The sequence below is a fragment of the Nerophis lumbriciformis genome, linkage group LG02 (assembly GCF_033978685.3).
Source record: "Nerophis lumbriciformis linkage group LG02, RoL_Nlum_v2.1, whole genome shotgun sequence".
NCBI lineage: Eukaryota > Metazoa > Chordata > Actinopteri > Syngnathiformes > Syngnathidae > Nerophis > Nerophis lumbriciformis.
Window position 1 is genome coordinate 40,951,500 of NC_084549.2, and position 19,583 is coordinate 40,971,082.

The window sequence follows — 19,583 nt, forward strand, 5'->3', positions numbered from 1 at the left end:
AGCATCTTAGATAGTGCTGGAATGTGTGCCACTCAGCCCACGGGGAATAAACAAGAGCGGCCATGTTGTCCTTAACTATCTGCCAAGCAGAAACTACACACAGGATGGTTGCTTTTCTCTCACCTTTCTGACAGATTTATTCTCACCGTCACTTTTAACTACTACACATGTCTTACTGTACTTTTCCAATCATTATATGGATCGACATTATTATTGTAATTACAGTTTGCCCTCCTTCCTCACCTGCACAGTGCCTTGTGAGCCAAACAACCCACTGAGCTTTAGGGATAAGCTTTTGATTGCAACGTTAACATAGTCTTGCAAACTGTACATTTCACACAGTTCAAATGAAGGATGTTCCGATCAGTTTGATGCTGAGTGAGACCGATTGATACTAATACCCATAACAACTGTAGTGTAACAATATTTCCATATTCCCTTTTATTAAATACATTTGTTTGTTCAAAACAAAGTCAATAGTAGACGATAACTAAACAAAAGCCAAAACTACTACTATGGTTTATGGTATCTGTTTAGTTCAAAAAATGCATACAATTACCACTCATTGAAATACTTTTTGCCCTCAAAGTCTTCCTGTGTCTGGAGAAATTATTCCCTAAGTTTGTACACATTAACAAAAACAAATAAACCAAAAAAAAATAAAAAATCTGATCTCTCTGGTATCAATCGTATACCGATACTACCCTTGGTATCAGTCATGATACCATATCTGCTTTTGGTTGCAGTGCCTGGGTCATGGGTCGAAGCCACCTGCCCGCCCACCTGAGAATCATTACCTACTTAGGCTCTCCAGTTCGTTCACTCGGTGCCAGTAGATTCCTGATGGTTCACCCTTACAGTTGTGTACATCGCCTCTGCTTTGGCTCCACTCGCGCTTCTCGTTCCCCATAGCTCAGTCTCGCCGTTGCCGTGTAGATGCTACCTCAGTAGAAGCATTTAAGTCCCATCTTAAAACTCATTTGTATACTCTAGCCTTTAAATAGACCCCCTTTTTAGACCAGTTGATCTGCCGTTTCTTTTCTTTTTTGCCCCCCGGTGGCCATGGATGAAGTGCTGGCTGTCCAGAGTCGGGACCCGGGGTGGACCGCTCGCCTGTGCATTAGTTGGGGACATCTCTTCGCTGCTGACCCGTCTTCGCTCGGGATGGTCTCCTGCTGGCCCCACTATGGACTGGACTCTCACTATTATGTTAGATCCACTATGGACTGGACTTTCACAATATTATGCTAGACCCACTCGACGTCCATTGCATCCGGTCTCCCCAGGGGGGGGGTCCTCTCCAAGGTTCCTCATAGTCATTCATATTGACATCCCACTGGGTTATGAGTTTTTCCTTGCCCTTATGTGGGTTCTGAACCGAGGATGTCGTTGTGGCTTGTGCAGCCCTTTGAGACACTTGTGATTTAGGGCTATGTAAATAAACATTGATTGATTGATTGATAGTGATAACTGTTACTTCTCCACATCTTCTGTGTGCCGTTTCTGTTTGTCCACACCTTAAGTGTGCATCTTGATTATTTATTCCTCACTCCTTTTTAAGTGTGTTTTGTCATTATTCATATGTATTTTTTGTCGTGCGTTGGGGTCCTACTCCGGTTAAGCCGATCGTGACAGTATCGACACTGCCAATTTATGGATCGATCCGCCCTCCTCTTACATGTCGTGAACTGACTGTGACAATGCTGACACACCAACAGCTGTTGTTATATTGTCCTCTCTCTAGAACAGGGGTTTGATTGATTGATTGAGACTTTTATTAGTAGATTGCACAGTGAAGTACATATTCCGTACAATTGACCACTAAATGGTAACACCCGAATACGTTTTTCAACTTGTTTAAGTCGGGGTCCGCTTAAATTGATTCATGATACAGATATATACTATCAGATATATACTATCATCATAATACAGTCATCACACAAGATAATCATCAGAGTATATACATTGAATTATTTACATTATTTACAATGGGTGACTAAAGTGCGGCCCGGGGGCCATTTGTGGCCTGCAGTTAATTGTTAATGACCTGTGGCACATTCTAAAAACATTATTACCAAAAATTAAGAATGTGAAATAGAAGAGCAAAGGTGTAATGTTACGAGAAAAAGTTCACTGGAAAAAAATATTGGTATTCACTTTGGTTTCTAAAAGTGAATTACTGTAAATTGAAAAACAATACCTATTATTTTTACAGAAAAATTCTGGCAAAAAAATAAAAAATCTATACATTGTATTGAATTTGAAAGTAAAAAATACAAAAATGACCCCCACATCCTTTGATTTTTAAGTCTGCAGCCCTCAGTAGAAACCCCTGCTCTAGACTTATCTACTTTTTAGTTTGCTGTTATTAACTGCTTACTTTCTGCTATAACATGCTTACATCTACACTTTTTAAACTTCTTTAAGCACTTATTTCTTGGTGTTCTTTAAAGCTAGCTTAACAGTTAGCTTAGCTATTAGCATGCATGTGTAACATGTTTAACCTCATCCTTCGGTAATAATGTATGTAGCTGCTGACAGAAGCACATTGTATATATGTTATATAATTTCATAGTTGGTTAGAGTAAATGAATACAATGTATAAATATAAGTTCATATTTACATTTAATGTGATTAAAAATGTATTTTATTTGGTAATTTCATGCAAGTATAAGTTAACTTTATTTTTGTTACAAAACTCATGTATATTGGAGAGGAACATATTTTTTTCTCCGGTTTGGTCACATTGTTGGGGGGACAATTAATATGTGACGGAATAAGGGAAGCAGCATGAGACAGCAAACATGAGGGAAGAGGTTAATGGAGTCTCGGCTTGAAAATAAACTTTATTCCCTCGGAATTTGTGAGGCCAATGAGGTATGATTCTTTCTGATATGTATGTGAAATCAATGTGTTTTATGTTATTGGATGTCAGACTAATTGTAAGTTCTGTTTTTTCTTATTTATTAGTTCTGACGGCATTATTTTGGCATTGTGTTGGCATCGTTGTTACGAGGAGAAGGAGTGGCTGAAAATAAATGTCTGTTTGAGAAAAACTAACAACTTGAGCCTTGATTAAGACCTCGGAGGGAGTAACAATGTAACTTGATAATGATATCTAAGATACTAAGAAATACAGTTTGTTTGCCACAATGGAGGTGGTTATTATCATTATCTTTAGGGAGCTGCTCCACACTGTGTATGGAGTACTAGCCGCTTGTCAATAAAGTAAATACAGTGTCAGCCAGAGGGGGTCGACCATTATAATCCGCATTATTAATCACCAATCAAATACTTTTTCACAAAAATCCCTGGTCGAAGAAACCTGCAGAAATAACAAATATGTAAGCATAAATGGAACTGTTCCAGTCTACACGATTTTTAGAAGATTACTTTAAAAGCATTTTGTAAAATCTCAGCTGGTAAAAATAGCAGAATATAAAAATAATACATTCCAACAACATTTTGGTTCATCGTGTAATAAGTCAAGACCTGCCCAATGCTACCTGGAATGGTCACGTTGTACCATAATGCACCTAATATTTCCACTAAAATGTTTCTTTTTTTCTTTTATTCCTGTTCGTGATAAACTGAGCAACACAAAAACTGTCGCCTGTAGTCATAATAAACTAATCTGACAAGCAGATGCCTCCTTTATGGCCTATCCCTTCCTGCTGACTCAATGCTTGCCATGAGGCGACTTTGCTCCGACAGAAACCTAACTGAGGGTATGATTATGAAACACATGAAAGGACACTGAGCCAAAACACATTTATGAAATATGAGCAGGCAAGGTGGGGTCGAGGAGGGAGAGTCCAGGTGAGTATCGCTAAATGTTGGGATCAAGTGACCTTTCAAGGGTGTATGGCTCAGCTCACATTAAATATAATATCCTGTTCAACACCACTACTGCCTTTAAAGGCCTACTGAAATGCGATTTTCTTATTTAAACGGGGATAGTAGGTCCATTCTATGTGTCATACTTGATTATTTCGCGATATTGCCATATTTTTGCTGAAAGGATTTAGTAGAGAACATCGACGATAAAGTTCGCAACTTTTGGTCGCTGATAAAAAAAGCCTTGCCTGTACCGGAAGTAGCAGATGAGTAGCGTGACGTTACAGGTTGTGGAGCTCCTCATATCTGCACATTGTTTACAATCATGGCCCCCAGCAGCGAGAGCGATTCGGACCAAGAAAGCGACGATTTCCCCATTAATTTGAGCGAGGATGAAAGATTTGTGGATGAGGACAGTGAGAGTGAAGGACTAGAGGGCAGTGGGAGCGATTCAGATAGGGAAGATGCTGTGAGAGGCGGGTGGGACCTGATATTCAGCTGAGAATGACTAAAACAGTAAATAAACACAAGACATATATATACTCTATTAGCCCCAAAGTTACGTACGTGACATGCACATAGCGGCACACACGTACGGGCAAGCGATCAAATGTTTGGAAGCCGCATCTGCATGCGTACTCACAGTACCGTGTCTGCGTATCCAACTCAAAGTCCTCCTGGTAAGAGTCTCTGTTGTCCCAGTTCTCCACAGGCCAATGGTAAAGCTTGACTGTCATCTTCCGGGAATGTAAACAATTAAACACCGGCTGTGTTTGTGTTGCTGGCCGCAATACACCGCTTCCCACCTACAGCTTTCTTCTTTGCTGTCTCCATTGTTCATTGAACAAATTGCAAAAGATTCACCAACACAGATGTCCAGAATACTGTGGAATTTTGCGATGAAAACAGACGACTTAATTGCTGGCCACCATGTTGTCCCAAAATGTCCTCTACAATCCGCGACGTCACGCGCTGACGTCATCATACCGAGACGTTTTCAGCAGGATATGTCGCGCGAAATTTAAAACTGCACTTTAGTAAACTAACCCGGCCGTATTTGCAATGTTAAGATTTCATCATTGATATATAAACTATCAGACTGCGTGGTCGGTAGTAGTGGGTTTCAGTAGGCCTTTAAAGGAACACGCATGATTGAGTATTGGTGGAGGCAGAGCCTAAAATTCATGCAAATGTAGTGCTTTTCCCGCATTTTATGTCTTTCAAGTACGAAGGGACATATTAGTAACACAAGTACAAGTTAATTCGTTTTGGAGTCATTATATCTGAGCACTTTCTTCATAAATATTCCCAAAGTTAGCTATCATTTATATGGCCTGGCTAGCACACACACCAGGATTTATTACTTCAATTGTTCATTTTCATCTCAAATCAACGATACACGACATTAAAAGAGTTTGTTTAGTTTTTAGAACAATATGCACAAATTTAACACCAGCTAGCATAATGCTAATCCTTCTTATCTCAAAAATAAGGCTAGACTAAGTGGGATAACCCCTTAAACGAATAATTATTTAGCCTAAGCCTCGTTTCAGCCACGCTAAACCAGCGTTTAAGGTTCCCCTCCTTGGATAATTTTTTACACGGGTAAATGCGCCGTCTATTTCTTGAATCTCCGGCTCTTAGCTTTGTATCCTTGATCGTTTACAAACTGAGTTCGGAGAGGAAGTGACGCCAGAAATACCGCGCCCCACACAGGAAGTGACATCAAAAAGATGGAGGCGAGTCATCCAGAAATGCCCGTGTGGAAATCACACATGAATACCTTAAAGGGGAACATTATCACAATTTCAGAAGAGTTAAAACCATTAAAAATCAGTTCCCAGTGACTTATTTTATTTTTTGAAGTTTTTTCAAAATTTTACCCAACACACAATATCCCTAAAAAAAGCTTCAAAGTGCCTGATTTTAACCATCGTTATATACACCCGTCCATTTTCCTGTGACGTCACATAGTGATGCCAACACAAACAAACATGGCGCATAGAACAGCAAGCTATAGCGACATTAGCTCGGATTCAGACTCGGATTTCAGCGGCTTAAGCGATTCAACAGATTACGCATGTATTGAAACGGATGGTTGTAGTGTGGATGCAGGTAGCGAAAACGAAATTGAAGAAGAAACTGAAGCTATTGAGCCATATCGGTTTGAACCGTATGCAAGCGAAACCGACGAAAACGACACGACAGCCAGCGACACGGGAGAAAGCGAGGACGAATTCGGCGATGGCCTTCTAACCAACGATTGGTATGTGTTTGTTTGGCATTAAAGGAAACTAACAACTATGAACTAGGTTTACAGCATATGAAATACATTTGGCAACAACATGCACTTTGAGAGTGCAGACAGCCCAATTTTCATCAATTAATATATTCTGTAGACATACCCTCATCCACTCTCTTTTCTTGAAAGCTGATCTGTCCAAAAAAAAGGGCAGCTCATTCACCAGAATTTAATTGTAAAAATAAGTGGTAGTTTTTCAATTTACCGTAATGCACTGTCAAAATGGCTGTAGATTTTACAGTACAAAAAAACCCAAAAAACTAGGAGCACAGCTGCAAGAATTTTACTGTAAAAATAAAAGTGGTATTGTTTTTCCGTTTACTGTAACCCAGTGGCGGGCCGTGCGTTTCCCACCTAGGCCTTCAGTGATGTCCGCCTTCAATGATTACCTCTCAAAATACCATCATTTATGTCACCACATGACCATTGCTGGAGAAATACTATACAGAAACACATTTACGCACTACTAAACATTGTACAAAACGGGTTATTTTCTGGTGCATTTAAAAATGAATAAACCCGCATCAGCAATTAAAACATATCTTATGTGGTACTGTCAAAATTACAATTTCAAAAAACATATTAAACGTGAAAAAATTAAGAACTAAAATATTTGAACTCACAATTTGTAGCACCCATTGGACGCCGTATAAGCCAGTGGTACCCCTCGTCGATTCGAGTAGAAATGGCGAGCATTTCCCCATTTCATTGCTGACATGGTCTCACAAGATGAAGTTTCTCTTTAAATATCCTTCTTGAAAATGGCCTTGCAATTATATATCTGCCACCTAATCAACATTTTGTTCTCCTTCTTTGTGGGTCAACACTTCCTACTTCCTGCTAAGTAACAAGTGAGTATCCAATCACAGGACGGGGCAGATTTGGTACAGCATGGCAACCTAAGCTAACTGAATTCTGATTGGATAAAAACTCTGAACTAAAAACAACAGCACTGGAAGGAGCATAATATGACATTAAGATACAAACCCCATTTCCATATGAGTTGGGAAATTGTGTTAGATGTAAATATAAACAGAATACAATGATTTGTAAATCCCTTTCAACCCATATTCAATTGAATGCACTACAAAGACAACATATTTGATGTTCAAACTCATAAACTTTATTTTTTTTGCAAATAATAATTAACTTAGAATTTCATGGCTGCAACACGTGCCAAAGTAGTTGGGAAAGGGCATGTTCACCACTGTGTTACATGGCCTTTCCTTTTAACAACACTCAGTAAACGTTTGGGAACTGAGAAGACACATTTTTGAAGCTTCTCAGGTGGAATTCTTTCCCATTCTTGCTTGATGTACAGCTTAAGTTGTTCAACAGTCCGGGGGTCTCCGTTGTGGTATTTTAGGCTTCATAATGCGCCATACATTTTCAATGGGAGACAGGTCTGGACTACAGGCAGGCCAGTCTAGTACCCGCACTCTTTTACTATGAAGCCACGTTGATGGAACACGTGGCTTGGCATTGTCTTGGTAACGTTGCTTGGATGGCAACATATGTTGCTCCAAAACCTGTATGTACCTTTCAGCATTAATGGTGCCTTCACAGATGTGTAAGTTACCCATGTCTTGGGCACTAATAAACCCCCATACCATCACAGATGCTGGCTTTTCAACTTTGCGCCTATAACAATCCGGATGGTTCCTTTCTTCTTTGGTCCGGAGAACACGACGTCCACAGTTTCCAAAAACAATTTGAAATGTGGACTTGTCAGACCACAGAACACTTTTCCACTTTGTATCAGTCCATCTTAGATGAGCTCAGGCCCAGCGAAGCCGACAGCGTTTCTGGGTGTTGTTGATAAACAGTTTTCGCCTTGCATAGGAGAGTTTTAACTTGCACTTACAGATGTAACGACCAACTGTAGTTACTGACAGTGGGTTTCTGAAGTGTTCCTGAGCCCATGTGGTGATATCCTTTACACACTGATGTCGCTTGTTGATGCAGTACAGCCTGAGGGATCGAAGGTCACGGGCTTAGCTGCTTACGTGCAGTGATTTCTCCAGATTCTCTGAACCCTTTGATTCAGAGATATTACGGACCGTAGATGGTGAAATCCCTAAATTCCTTGCAATAGCTGGTTGAGAAAGGTTTTTCTTAAACTGTTCAACAATTTGCTCACGCATTTGTTGACAAAGTGGTGACCCTCGCCCCATCCTTGTTTGTGAATGACTGAGCATTTCATGGAATCGACTTTTATACCCAATCATGGCACCCACCTGTTCCCAATTTTCCTGTTCACCTGTGGGATGTTCCAAATAAGTGTTTGATGAGCATTCCTCAACTTTATCAGTAATTATTGCCAAATTTCCCAACTTCTTTGTCATGTGTTGCTGGCATCAAATTCTAAAGTTAATGATTTGCAAAAAAAAAAAAGTTTATCAGTGTGAACATCAAATATGTTGTCTTTGAAGCATATTTACCTGAATATGGGTTGAAAATGATTTGCAAATCATTGTATTCCGTTTATATTTACATCTAACACAATTTCCCAACTCATATGGAAACGGGGTTTGTATGTCGAGCGATTACTCAACGTCTAGTTTTGTACTCCGGCCACCGCTGCTGCCCACTGCTCCCCTCACCTCCCAGGGGGTGATCAAGGGTTATGGGTCAAATGCAGAGAATCATTTTGCCAAACCTAGTGTGTGTGTGACAATCATTGGTACTTCAACTCTAACTTTAACATGACTATTGTGAAGCCATGAAGTGGTTGTGGCCGTCAAGTACGACCGCCAATTTTAGCCTACAAGCACAGTGTCCTGACCAGATATCTATGATTGTTGTAAAATGTTCTTTATCACATTGTTTACTTTCACACGTCCATTAAAGATATGATTGATGTATGATGGCTCAGGTGTGATTCACTACAATAGTCTAACAGCTGCTGATGGTGAGGTAAGCAAGGTTTACTGTTAAAAGAAATGTGGTAATAGTCTACATTGAAACACAGGGTAAGGATACACTTCCAGGTCAGAGGTGACTATGACGCACACATTTTTTCCGCGCATGCGTCCTAGGTCGCGTTGCGCCGGCGGACGGAGGGGTCTCAACTACAAGTTTAAAAGAAGCACAATTCAAATAAATGTCATTGATTTTGAGCTGTAATCGATCATGTTACAATTTTACCCTGGAGGTGGCGCTCACATCCGTTAGCAAAAGTAAAGTCTATCATCTTAATTGTGAATAACATGAACCTCTGACATCTTACGATTCAGAATTCAAACAAATTGAGGGGAAATATGCTTTTACCATAAAAAATGTGTAAGTGAAACCCACCATCATTCACCTTGTCAACGGCTTGGTCTCAGCAAGCAGTCGGACATTTAACACGCTGTAAAAAAAACTGATTTTACAAAAAAAAGGGCAGCTCATTCGCCAGAATTTAATTGTAAAAATAAGTGGTAGTTTTTCCATTTACCGTAATGCACTGTCAAAATGGCCGTAGATTTTACAGTACACACACACAAAAAAAAACTAGGAGCACAGCTGCAAGAATTTTACTGTAAAAATAAAAGTGGTATTGTTTTTCTGTTTACTGTAACCCAGTGGCGGGCCGTGCGTTTCCCACCTAGGCCTTCAGTGATGTCCGACTTCAATGATTACCTCTCAAAATACCATCATTTATGTCACCACATGACCATTGCTGGAGAAATACTATACAGAAACACATTTACACACTACTAGGCATTGTACAAAACGGGTTATTTTCTGGCGCATTTAAAAATGAATAAACCCGCATCAGCAATTAAAACATATCTTATGTGGTACTGTCAAAATTACAATTTAAAAAAACATATTAAACGTGAAAAAATTAAGAACTAAAATATTTGAACTCACAATTTGTAGCACCCATTGGACGCCGTATAAGCCAGTGGTACCCCTCGTCGATTCGAGTAGAAATGGCGAGCATTTCCCCATTTCATTGCTGACATGGTCTCACAAGATGAAGTTTCTCTTTAAATATCCTTCTTGAAAATGGCTTTGCAATTATATAACTGCCACCTAATCAACATTTTGTTCTCCTTCTTTGTGGGTCAACACTTCCTACTTCCTGCTAAGTAACAAGTGAGTATCCAATCACAGGGCGGGGCAGATTTGGTACAGCATGGCAACATAAGCTAGCTGAATTCTGATTGGATAAAAACTCTAAACTAAATACAACAGCACTGGAAGGAGCATAATATGACATTAAGATAATATGAATACTTTTAGATAAAGTAAATAAAAAAATACTTTAATCTTTATTATTATGATCATGATTTCTGATAATGTTAGGCCAGCAGAGAAGGCCTTGCTGGCCCTGACGGCACACCACTGCTGTAATGCAATATAAGAACGGCCGTAGATTTTAAGGTATGTAAAATAAACTGTCAGCTCAGTTGCAAAAGTCACAGTAAAATTAATAGCGAGTTTTTCCACTTACAGTGATGCATTGTAAAAATAACCATAGATATTACAATAAAAAAATAGCACAGCTGCCTGATTTGTACCGTAAAAATAATTAGTTGTTTTTCCGTTTACCGTAATGCACTGGAAAAATGCCCATAGATTTTAAAATAATATAAAAAAAATAAAACTCAGGCTGTAACTTTATTGCAAAAATACAAGTGGTACTGTTTTTACATGCAAAATAACACACTGTAAAACGACTGTAGATTTGACATTTTATAACTGGCAGCTCAGTCGCCAACATTTTACAGTGAAAATAAAACTGGTACTATTTTTACATTTACGGCAATGCACTGTAAAAAAACAATCGTTGATTTTTCTGTAAAAAAGAAACCTGGCGGCTCAGTTGTTAGAATTTTACTGTAAAAACAATGGTAGTTTTTTCTATTTACAGTAATGCACTGTTATAATGGTAGATTTTGTAGATTTTACAGTAAAAAAAACAAAAAAAACAACTGGCAGCTCAGACGCCAGAACTTTATGGGCAAAAATAAAAGTGGTAGTTATGAGATTTACCTAAATGCACCGTAGAAACAGCAACTGTAAGCTACAAAAATGGCAGCTCACTCGCCAGAATTTTTCCGTAAAAATAAGTGGTACCGTTTTTCTACTTCCAACGACGACCGTAGTTTATTAGCGCAGAGACTAGCAACTCAGTTGTCACAATCTTACCATTTAGCGTACACCGTAAAAACCACTGTAGATTTTACGGTAAAAAATACTGCCGCCTCAAACGCCAACTCTGAACATAACAATGGTACCATTTTTCCATTTGCAGCAATTGGTTAAAAAAAAAAAACAGTACATTTTACGGTAATCTTCTGGCAACAGAGCTACCAGTTTTTACCTGTAAAATCTACAGATTATGTTTTCAACTCAGTTTAGCTCATTAATATTTTTTGGCACAATTATTGATGTTTATGCATATGTTCAGTAAAATATTGCCACAGCAATGTATGACATTAACAGGAAGTGAAAATGAAAGAAGTCCTTTAAACCAGTGATTCTCAAACTTTCGTACATGTACCAATCTCCATCTAGTGTTAAAGTACAATGTTTTATTTCCCTACATTCAAACAGTGTTACTGTTCAAACCGTGTGTAATGTTATAGTGGCCAAAAACATAAAAAAAAAAAAGTTTTAATGAATACTTAGGTCTACTGCGCTACTGTATTTTAATGTTGGTCATGATGGTGGTACTTGGAGAGCAAAGTGTTTTCTGAGGTGGTACTTGGTAAAAGGTTTGGGAACCACTGCGTTAAAAAAAATGTTTTTCATTAATGGAAAATTGGTGAAACATTTCCCAACATGTGATAACGCTGATTTAGTCGAAGTAATCAATTCACAACATCGCTGATATTGCTTGTATATTTTATTTTATGTACACGTAAAAAACAAAAACAAAAAAGAAAACAAAGTAGCCAATAACATTGACCAATATGGGCAACAGTTGATAGCCGTGTTGCACACACATGGGAAATTCCTCACACGCGTTTCCCCTTTTGGGCGTACATACATTTAGAATCTGTGTAAGGCTGCCTGGAAAACGAGCCGGGCTTGATGGCAGTCAAAGCGCAGAAAACCAGAATGGTCGTCATCTGCTCCCCTTGGAAAAAAAACTCAACAAAAAAAGTCCCTCATTCTTCCGCCTTAATCACAAGCTAAGCGTTTGTGGCCAAGCGGATATTAGCCAGGCTGCTTGTCCGAGGGCGACTGTGTGCAGTTCTTTGATACAGGCTGGCCTGTGCTCAACACCAGTGGTCTCTGCTCCTGCCCCTCTCCCTTATTCAAACAGTGCGCCTTTCAACACAAAAGCTCACTAAAGGTCAGCGCTTCAGTTTGCTTTGCCGAATGACTCGATAACCGCGGGCTATGAGCAGTTGACTTCACAGTATTCTTCCAGCATGTTCTGTTGTTCTTCCAAAGTCGACCGTAAAGCTTGAACTGATACTGCATAGGGAAGGTTTACACGCATTTCACCCAGGTTTGTCCAGTAGGAAATGTCACATGTGGGGTTTTTGTAGTGTGGTAGACGAGCTGAGAAAGAAACACACCCATGTGAGAATACAGTGTACGCAACCATCCAAAAAATGTTAGTCATATCTCCAAGGCCGTTGGATAGTCAACCACAAATGATTTCCTAGCTCCCCTGCTGCCTATCAGGGCTGTAGCTCACAATAATAGTGTTTCTGACAGTGAGCTTACAGCAGGCCACCGAGGTACAGATAAAGTGCTTTTTCTTAATGCTTTAAATAATTACAAGTGACGGGAAAAGAAGAGTGAGAAAGGGGCCGACGCCTCTCAAGTTCCAAATGAAATGTAGGAGAGACATACAATGACTGAACATCAGTATCAACATGCACAAGGGGAACACTGGTCACTAGAAGAACAGTTTACTACCACTCACTGGATGGAGCTGTTCACATTTTATAACCGTAGGTCTGTGGGCGGGGGGGAAAGTAAAAAGGGTAAGACTTTTTTAAACCCTTCCATCAAACTGTGCCGAATGACAGCAGCACACTGGGAAGTTCAGAGACAAAGGTGGATTCTTAAACAATAAGAGAATAAATACATTCTGGTTCTTGTAGTGTTGGTCCGTTCTAGCCACTCCTTCTAGAAAATTAAACAAGGAGGAACAGTCACAGCATACCATGGGGTGCATGGCCTTTTTTTTTTTCTTTGCTCCCTTGTCCTCACCTTGGCAGCCATTTTACATCAGCCTTGTGAAAAAGAAATGAAAAAAGGGGGGGACAGCATATAAATAGTAGCCCAGGCAACCACACGTATTCCCTCCTGGGTCTTGATGACCGGGGTCTGAGAATTCACGAAAGAAGAAAAACCTCTGCGACCTCCTTTCTGCACCCAGCCTCCTACAGAAGACAAAAGACAATCAAAAACACAAAGTAAAGACAACGAGCAAACAAGACAGGTTTCATTGTTGCTTTGAGAGTTTCAACACAGATGGTCCCCATGTTTGTCATCACTGGTTGCACTTACAGTATGCAGTTTATAATAGGAACTACCCTTATCTTCATTTGTGGAATGTTTCCTCTCAGCAGTAGAGTTCAGCACGGTACAGTTTGGAACACTAAACTTAGGGATGGCCATAACCGATTGTTGGGGATCTTCTGATTATGTGGAAATGTGTCTTTAAAGTGAGGTAAATGGGAGTGTTCCTTCAGTTTCCAACAACAATCAATACAACCGATTGATAATGCTTACCAATAACTTACTTCTGAAGAAAAACTAGTGAGTTTTACTTGGAATATGGAGAGGTTTTCTTAGTTTAAACGCATTTAATGTGTAAGTGTTAAAAAACGGGGTTGTAAAAAATATCAATGAAAAATATATCTCTGTGTATAAATGTCAATTATTCACCAAAATAAAAGTACACAACACAGTAAAGGATGCGTTTTACAAATAGTGTTTGTCCTGTTCCAGGGGTGACAAATCTCTGTCCCTCAGAAAGACAGTGTGTTTTAGTTTGGGATTAGGGATGTAACGATATGAAAATGTTTTTTTTTTTTTTAACTAGCATGGCTATCATCATTATCACAGGGTTGTTGCATTTGCTCATAAATCCTGTATGTATATATTTGAAAAATAAATAAATTAATTAAAAAAACTATATTTTTATTTTCAGAAAAAAGACTAAATGTTTTGGCTTCTTAAGAGTCATATTATTGTTATTTCAGTGTTTTAATATATTCAGAGTGTACTGTAGTGTTGTAACGATACCAATATTTTGGTACGGGTACTAAAATTATTTTGATACTTTCGGTACTTTTCTAAATAAAGGGGACCACAAAAAATTGCATTATTGGCTTTATTTTAACAACATTTTTTAGGGTACATTAAACATGTTTCTTATTGCAGTTAAGTCCATCCATCCAAACAAAGGCTCCTAATTAGTCTGCTGACATATGCAGTAACATATTGTGTCATTTATCATTCTATTATTTTGTCAACATTATTAAGGACAAGTGGTAGAAAAGGAATTATTAATCTACTTGTTCATTTACTGTTAATATCTGCTTACCTTCTTTTTAAACATGTTCTATCTACACCTACTCAGTGGCCTAGTGGTTAGAGTGTCCGTCCTGAGATCGGTAGGTTGGGAGTTCAAATCCCGGCCGAGTCATACCAAAGACTATAAAAAATGGGACCCATTACCTCCCTGCTTGGCACTCAGCATCAAGGGTTGGAATTGGGGGTTAAATCACCAAAATAATTCCCGGGCGCAGCCACCGCTGCTGCCCACTGCTCCCCTCACCTCCCAGGGGGTGATCAAGGGTGATGGGTCAAATGCAGAGAATAATTTCGCCACACCTAGTGTGTGTGTGACAATCATTGGTACTTTAACTTTTTTAACTTTATGTTAAAATGTAATAATCACTTTTTCTACTGTTGTTTGATACATTATAATAGTTTTGGATGATACCACACATTTGGGTATCAATCTAATACCAAGTAGTTACAGGATCATACATTGGTCATATTCAAAGTCCTCATGTGTCCAGGGACATATTTCCTGAGTTTATAAACATCCATCCATCCATCCATCTTCTTCCGCTTATCCGAGGTCGGGTCGCGGGGGCAGCAGCTTAAGCAGGGAAGCCCAGACTTCCCTCTCCCCAGCCACTTCGTCCAGCTCCTCCCGGGGGATCCCGAGGCGTTCCCAGGCCAGCCGGGAGAGATAGTCTTCCCAGCGTGTCCTGGGTCTTCCCCGTGGCCTCCTACCGGTCGGACGTGCCCGAAACACCTTCCTAGGGAGGCGTTCGGGTGGCATCCTGACCAGATGCCCGAACCACCTCATCTGGCTCCTCTCGATGTGGAGGAGCAGCGGCTTTACTTTGAGCTCCCCCCGAATGACAGAGCTTCTCACCCTATCTCTAAGGGAGAGCCCCGCCACTCGGCGGAGGAAACTCATTTCGGCCGCTTGTACCCGTGATCTTGTCCTTTCGGTCATGACCCAAAGCTCATGACCATAGGTGAGGATGGGAACGTAGATCGACCGGTAAATCGAGAGCTTTGCCTTCCGGCTCAGCTCCTTCTTCACCACAACGGATCGATACAGCGTCCGCATTACTGAAGACGCCGCACCGATCCGCCTGTCGATCTCACGATCCACTCTTCCCCCACTCGTGAACAAGACTCCGAGGTACTTGAACTCCTCCACTTGGGGCAAGATCTCCTCCCCAACCCGGAGATGGCACTCCACCCTTTTCCGGGAGAGAACCATGGACTCGGACTTGGAGGTGCTGATTCCCATCCCAGTCGCTTCACACTCGGCTGCGAACCGATCCAGTGAGAGCTGAAGATCTTGGCCGGAGGAAGCCATCAGGACCACATCATCTGCAAATAGCAGTGACCTAATCCTGCAGCCACCAAACCAGATCCCCTCAACGCCCTGACTGCGCCTAGAAATTCTGTCCATAAAGGTTATGAACAGAATCGGTGACAAAGGGCAGCCTTGGCGGAGTCCAACCCTCACTGGAAACGTGTCCGACTTACTGCCGGCAATGCGGACCAAGCTCTGACACTGATTATACAGGGAGCGAACTGCCACAATAAGACAGTCCGTTACCCCATACTCTCTGAACACTCCCCACAGGACTTCCCGGGGTACACGGTCGAATGCCTTCTCCAAGTCCACAAAGCACATGTAGACTGGTTGGGCAAACTCCCATGCACCCTCAAGGACCCTGCCGAGAGTATAGAGCTGGTCCACAGTTCCACGACCAGGACGAAAACCACACTGTTCCTCCTGAATCCGAGGTTCGACTATCCGGCGTAGCCTCCTCTCCAGTACACCTGAATAGACCTTACCGGGAAGGCTGAGGAGTGTGATCCCACGATAGTTGGAACACACCCTCCGGTTCCCCTTCTTAAAGAGAGGAACCACCACCCCGGTCTGCCAATCCAGAGGTACCGCCCCCGATGTCCACGCGATGTTGCAGAGTCTTGTCAACCAAGACAGCCCCACAACATCCAGAGCCTTAAGGAACTCCGGGCGGATCTCATCCACCCCCGGGGCCTTGCCACCGAGGAGCTTTTTAACTACCTCTGCAACCTCAGCCCCAGAAATAGGAGAGCCCACCACAGATTCCCCAGGCCCTGCTTCCTTATAGGAAGACGTGCTGGTAGGATTGAGGAGGTCTTCGAAGTATTCCCTCCACCGATCCACAACATCCGCAGTCGAGGTCAGCAGAGCACCATCCCCACCATACACGGTGTTGACACTGCACTGCTTCCCCTTCTTGAGGCGGCGGATGGTGGTCCAGAATTGCTTCGAAGCCGTCCGGAAGTCTTTTTCCATGGCCTCCCCGAACTCCTCCCATGTCCGAGTTTTTGCCTCCGCGACCGCTGAAGCCGCACACCGCTTGGCCTGTCGGTACCTGTCTGCTGCCTCAGGAGTCCCATGAGCCAAAAGAACCCGATAGGACTCCTTCTTCAGCATAATAACATAATATACATTTTTAAAAAACAAAAGAAGATGTTGTGATGCCAAAAAATATTGACATAATCATAGTAGTATCAACTAGATACGTGCTTGTACTTGATATCATTACAGTGGATGTTATGTGTAGATCCACCCATTGCGTTTGTTTACATTTTGATGCCGTGAGGTTGATTGATTGATTGATTGAAACTTTTATTAGTAGATTGCACAGTACAGTACATATTCCGTACAATTGACCACCAAATGGTAACACCCGAATAAGTTTTTCAACTTGTTTAAGTTGGGGTCCACGTTTATCAATTCATGGTAGCTACAGTGTGTAGTGAAGCATGTTTAGCTATTCCTCGTCCTGCAGGGATGATACCTGTAAGAAACTTACTTTATTTGTCGCAATGGAGACCAGGATTAGTGATTTAGAAGTCGCTAAAACACTGCAGACGGCGGATGGACGTTAGCCACTAGCTAGCTAGCCATGTCTTAAAGCATCTCTTCCTGAGGGTTTCAGTGTTATAACTTCACCTTTATCATTAGTTTTTAAAGCAAAATGCGTCCGTTTTCCCTTTTCTGTCTACACACTGTGTCTGCTTGTAAGTACTCCGTGATTGTGTGCTACCGAACATGCTCGTCTGCTCGTAAACCAACAATGTCACGACGTGACTTCGCCGTGGGCGCGGGGTCGGGTGCGGGACCGGTACGTTTCAGAGACAGTATAGTACCGAAAATGATTCATTAGTATCGCGGTACTATACTAATACCGGTATACGTACAACCCTAGTGTACTGTTTAAATTTGTAAAAGATTTTAAGAGTGTTTTTAAGTGACCAAGACAAAACAAACCACCACGATTTTCAGTCAGCCAGGAATTTTACCGCACGTTATCATTACTGTTGGTGATCGAAAAATGATTAGTTGGGGTGCTGAAGAAAAAAAATAAAAATCACATACGAAACGCAATTCCTATTTATTCTGCTTCTAAATTGTTTGATCATTTTCAAGAATCGAAAAAAAAACTTTTTATTTTTTAAGAATCAATCAAGTGTTTTTAGGTCATCTCTGCAGTTACTCACAGCTTGTATATATTTCATACGTCAGCAGCCAAGAGGAGCTTTTGTAACCTGTAATCTGTTTTGAAATAGTTTTATTATATTTTTTCTACTATATAATATATTGAAATAATCTGTTTGGATTCTGAATCAAATTGAATTGCGAGTTATTGCATGATTCACATTCCTCATGTTTAGTTGTTCATGGTGGGTAAGTACAGTATTTATGAAGACTACTTTGATATTGAACTCCATGAATCAATCCATCTATCTATCTATCCATCCTATCTTATCCAATCAAATCCAATCCAACCTCATTTGGGGCTTTCACACTCGCATTCATAATTTAGAGCAGTGCTGTCCAAACTATGGCCCGCAGGACAAGTGCGGCCTGTTGAAGGACTTGAAGTTATGTGTTATTGTTCAGTCGGTTTATTCAACGCAAACTAAAGTGTTATTTTGGTCCAAATGATTGTGAGTACATCACAATCAACGCTCTGCTGTGTGGCGAAAAAAAGCGATGTAACGTGTGTATTTGTGTATGCGTGTCTGTGTGTGTGTGAGAACGTTTGAGAAACAAACCTAAGTTTGTTTCATCAGACAACATTAACCCTTAAGTCAAACAGGCAGATGTGTATAAATATTAAACCCATTTAGCTGCAGCAATGGGTTAGGCATTGAAACCTTTCCAACAAATTCTGTTGAGTCCCATTGAGCATTAATAGACATACGCTAACAGTTTTTATATTATTCCCATACATTATCGTGTTGTGGCAGTTTCCACGGGAGTGCATTGTCCCAGTGCAGCGCAGTACACTCTATCTAAGTCATTGGAAAGGTTAGTTAAAATTTGGAGATCATGTGAGGATTTTCCAGTTAAAAACATCTCTTTTAACCAAACATCCATAAATTTGCAAGGATCCAATGTACAACTTTATGGGAAGAGGTCGCACAAAAACATGGGGGAGGTTAAAGCATCAAAGAACTTAGTTAATCTTCACTTAAAGCAGTGGAAAGCTCCTGACTCCACTGTGGGTGGTAGTGTAGCCAAAAATTGTACTCAAGGTGACTCTTCCTATTTTATCGACAATTTATTGGCCCTCTGCAGCACTCATTTTAGTGTCTCTTCTCACTCTGCACAGAATCAACCGCGGGACAACAAGATGGCGCAACTAAACTTGATAGTTGATACTGCTACCTGATTGGCTGTTAGTGTCTCACTCCCACTAATCAGTGATCCTGTTTTGCTCGGTTACCAAAGAGTGCCTTTGTTCATGCAAGCAACCTTCCTTCGAAACTTCCCGTTTCTTCCGACAAAGAAAAAAATATATATATAAATATATTTCCAATGTTTTATTGATAAAATTTTTATTGATATTATGGGTCTACCGCGATATATATTGTTATTGATTTATCGCCCAGCCCTAGTTTAAATGACACTCGTGTTTATTGTGATCGTCAAAGACAT

The 19,583-nt window shown here is 40.7% G+C and overlaps 1 protein-coding gene across 2 annotated transcripts in view; it reads right to left on the bottom strand.

Moving 5' to 3' along the window:
* Positions 1-11,966: 11,966 nt before the first annotated feature.
* pwwp2b (PWWP domain containing 2B) overlaps positions 11,967-19,583 on the bottom strand; it is a 30,461-nt gene continuing 22,844 nt past the window's right edge. Inside the window, exons 3-4 of one of the 2 annotated variants that reach the window (XR_009815451.1) lie at positions 13,307-13,479; positions 11,967-13,222 (exon numbers count right to left, since the gene is read on the bottom strand). The gene's annotated coding sequence lies outside the window, so the exon portion shown is untranslated. Of the gene's footprint in view, positions 13,480-19,583 lie in introns of both variants that reach the window. The other variant, XM_061962738.1, reaches the window with a different exon arrangement.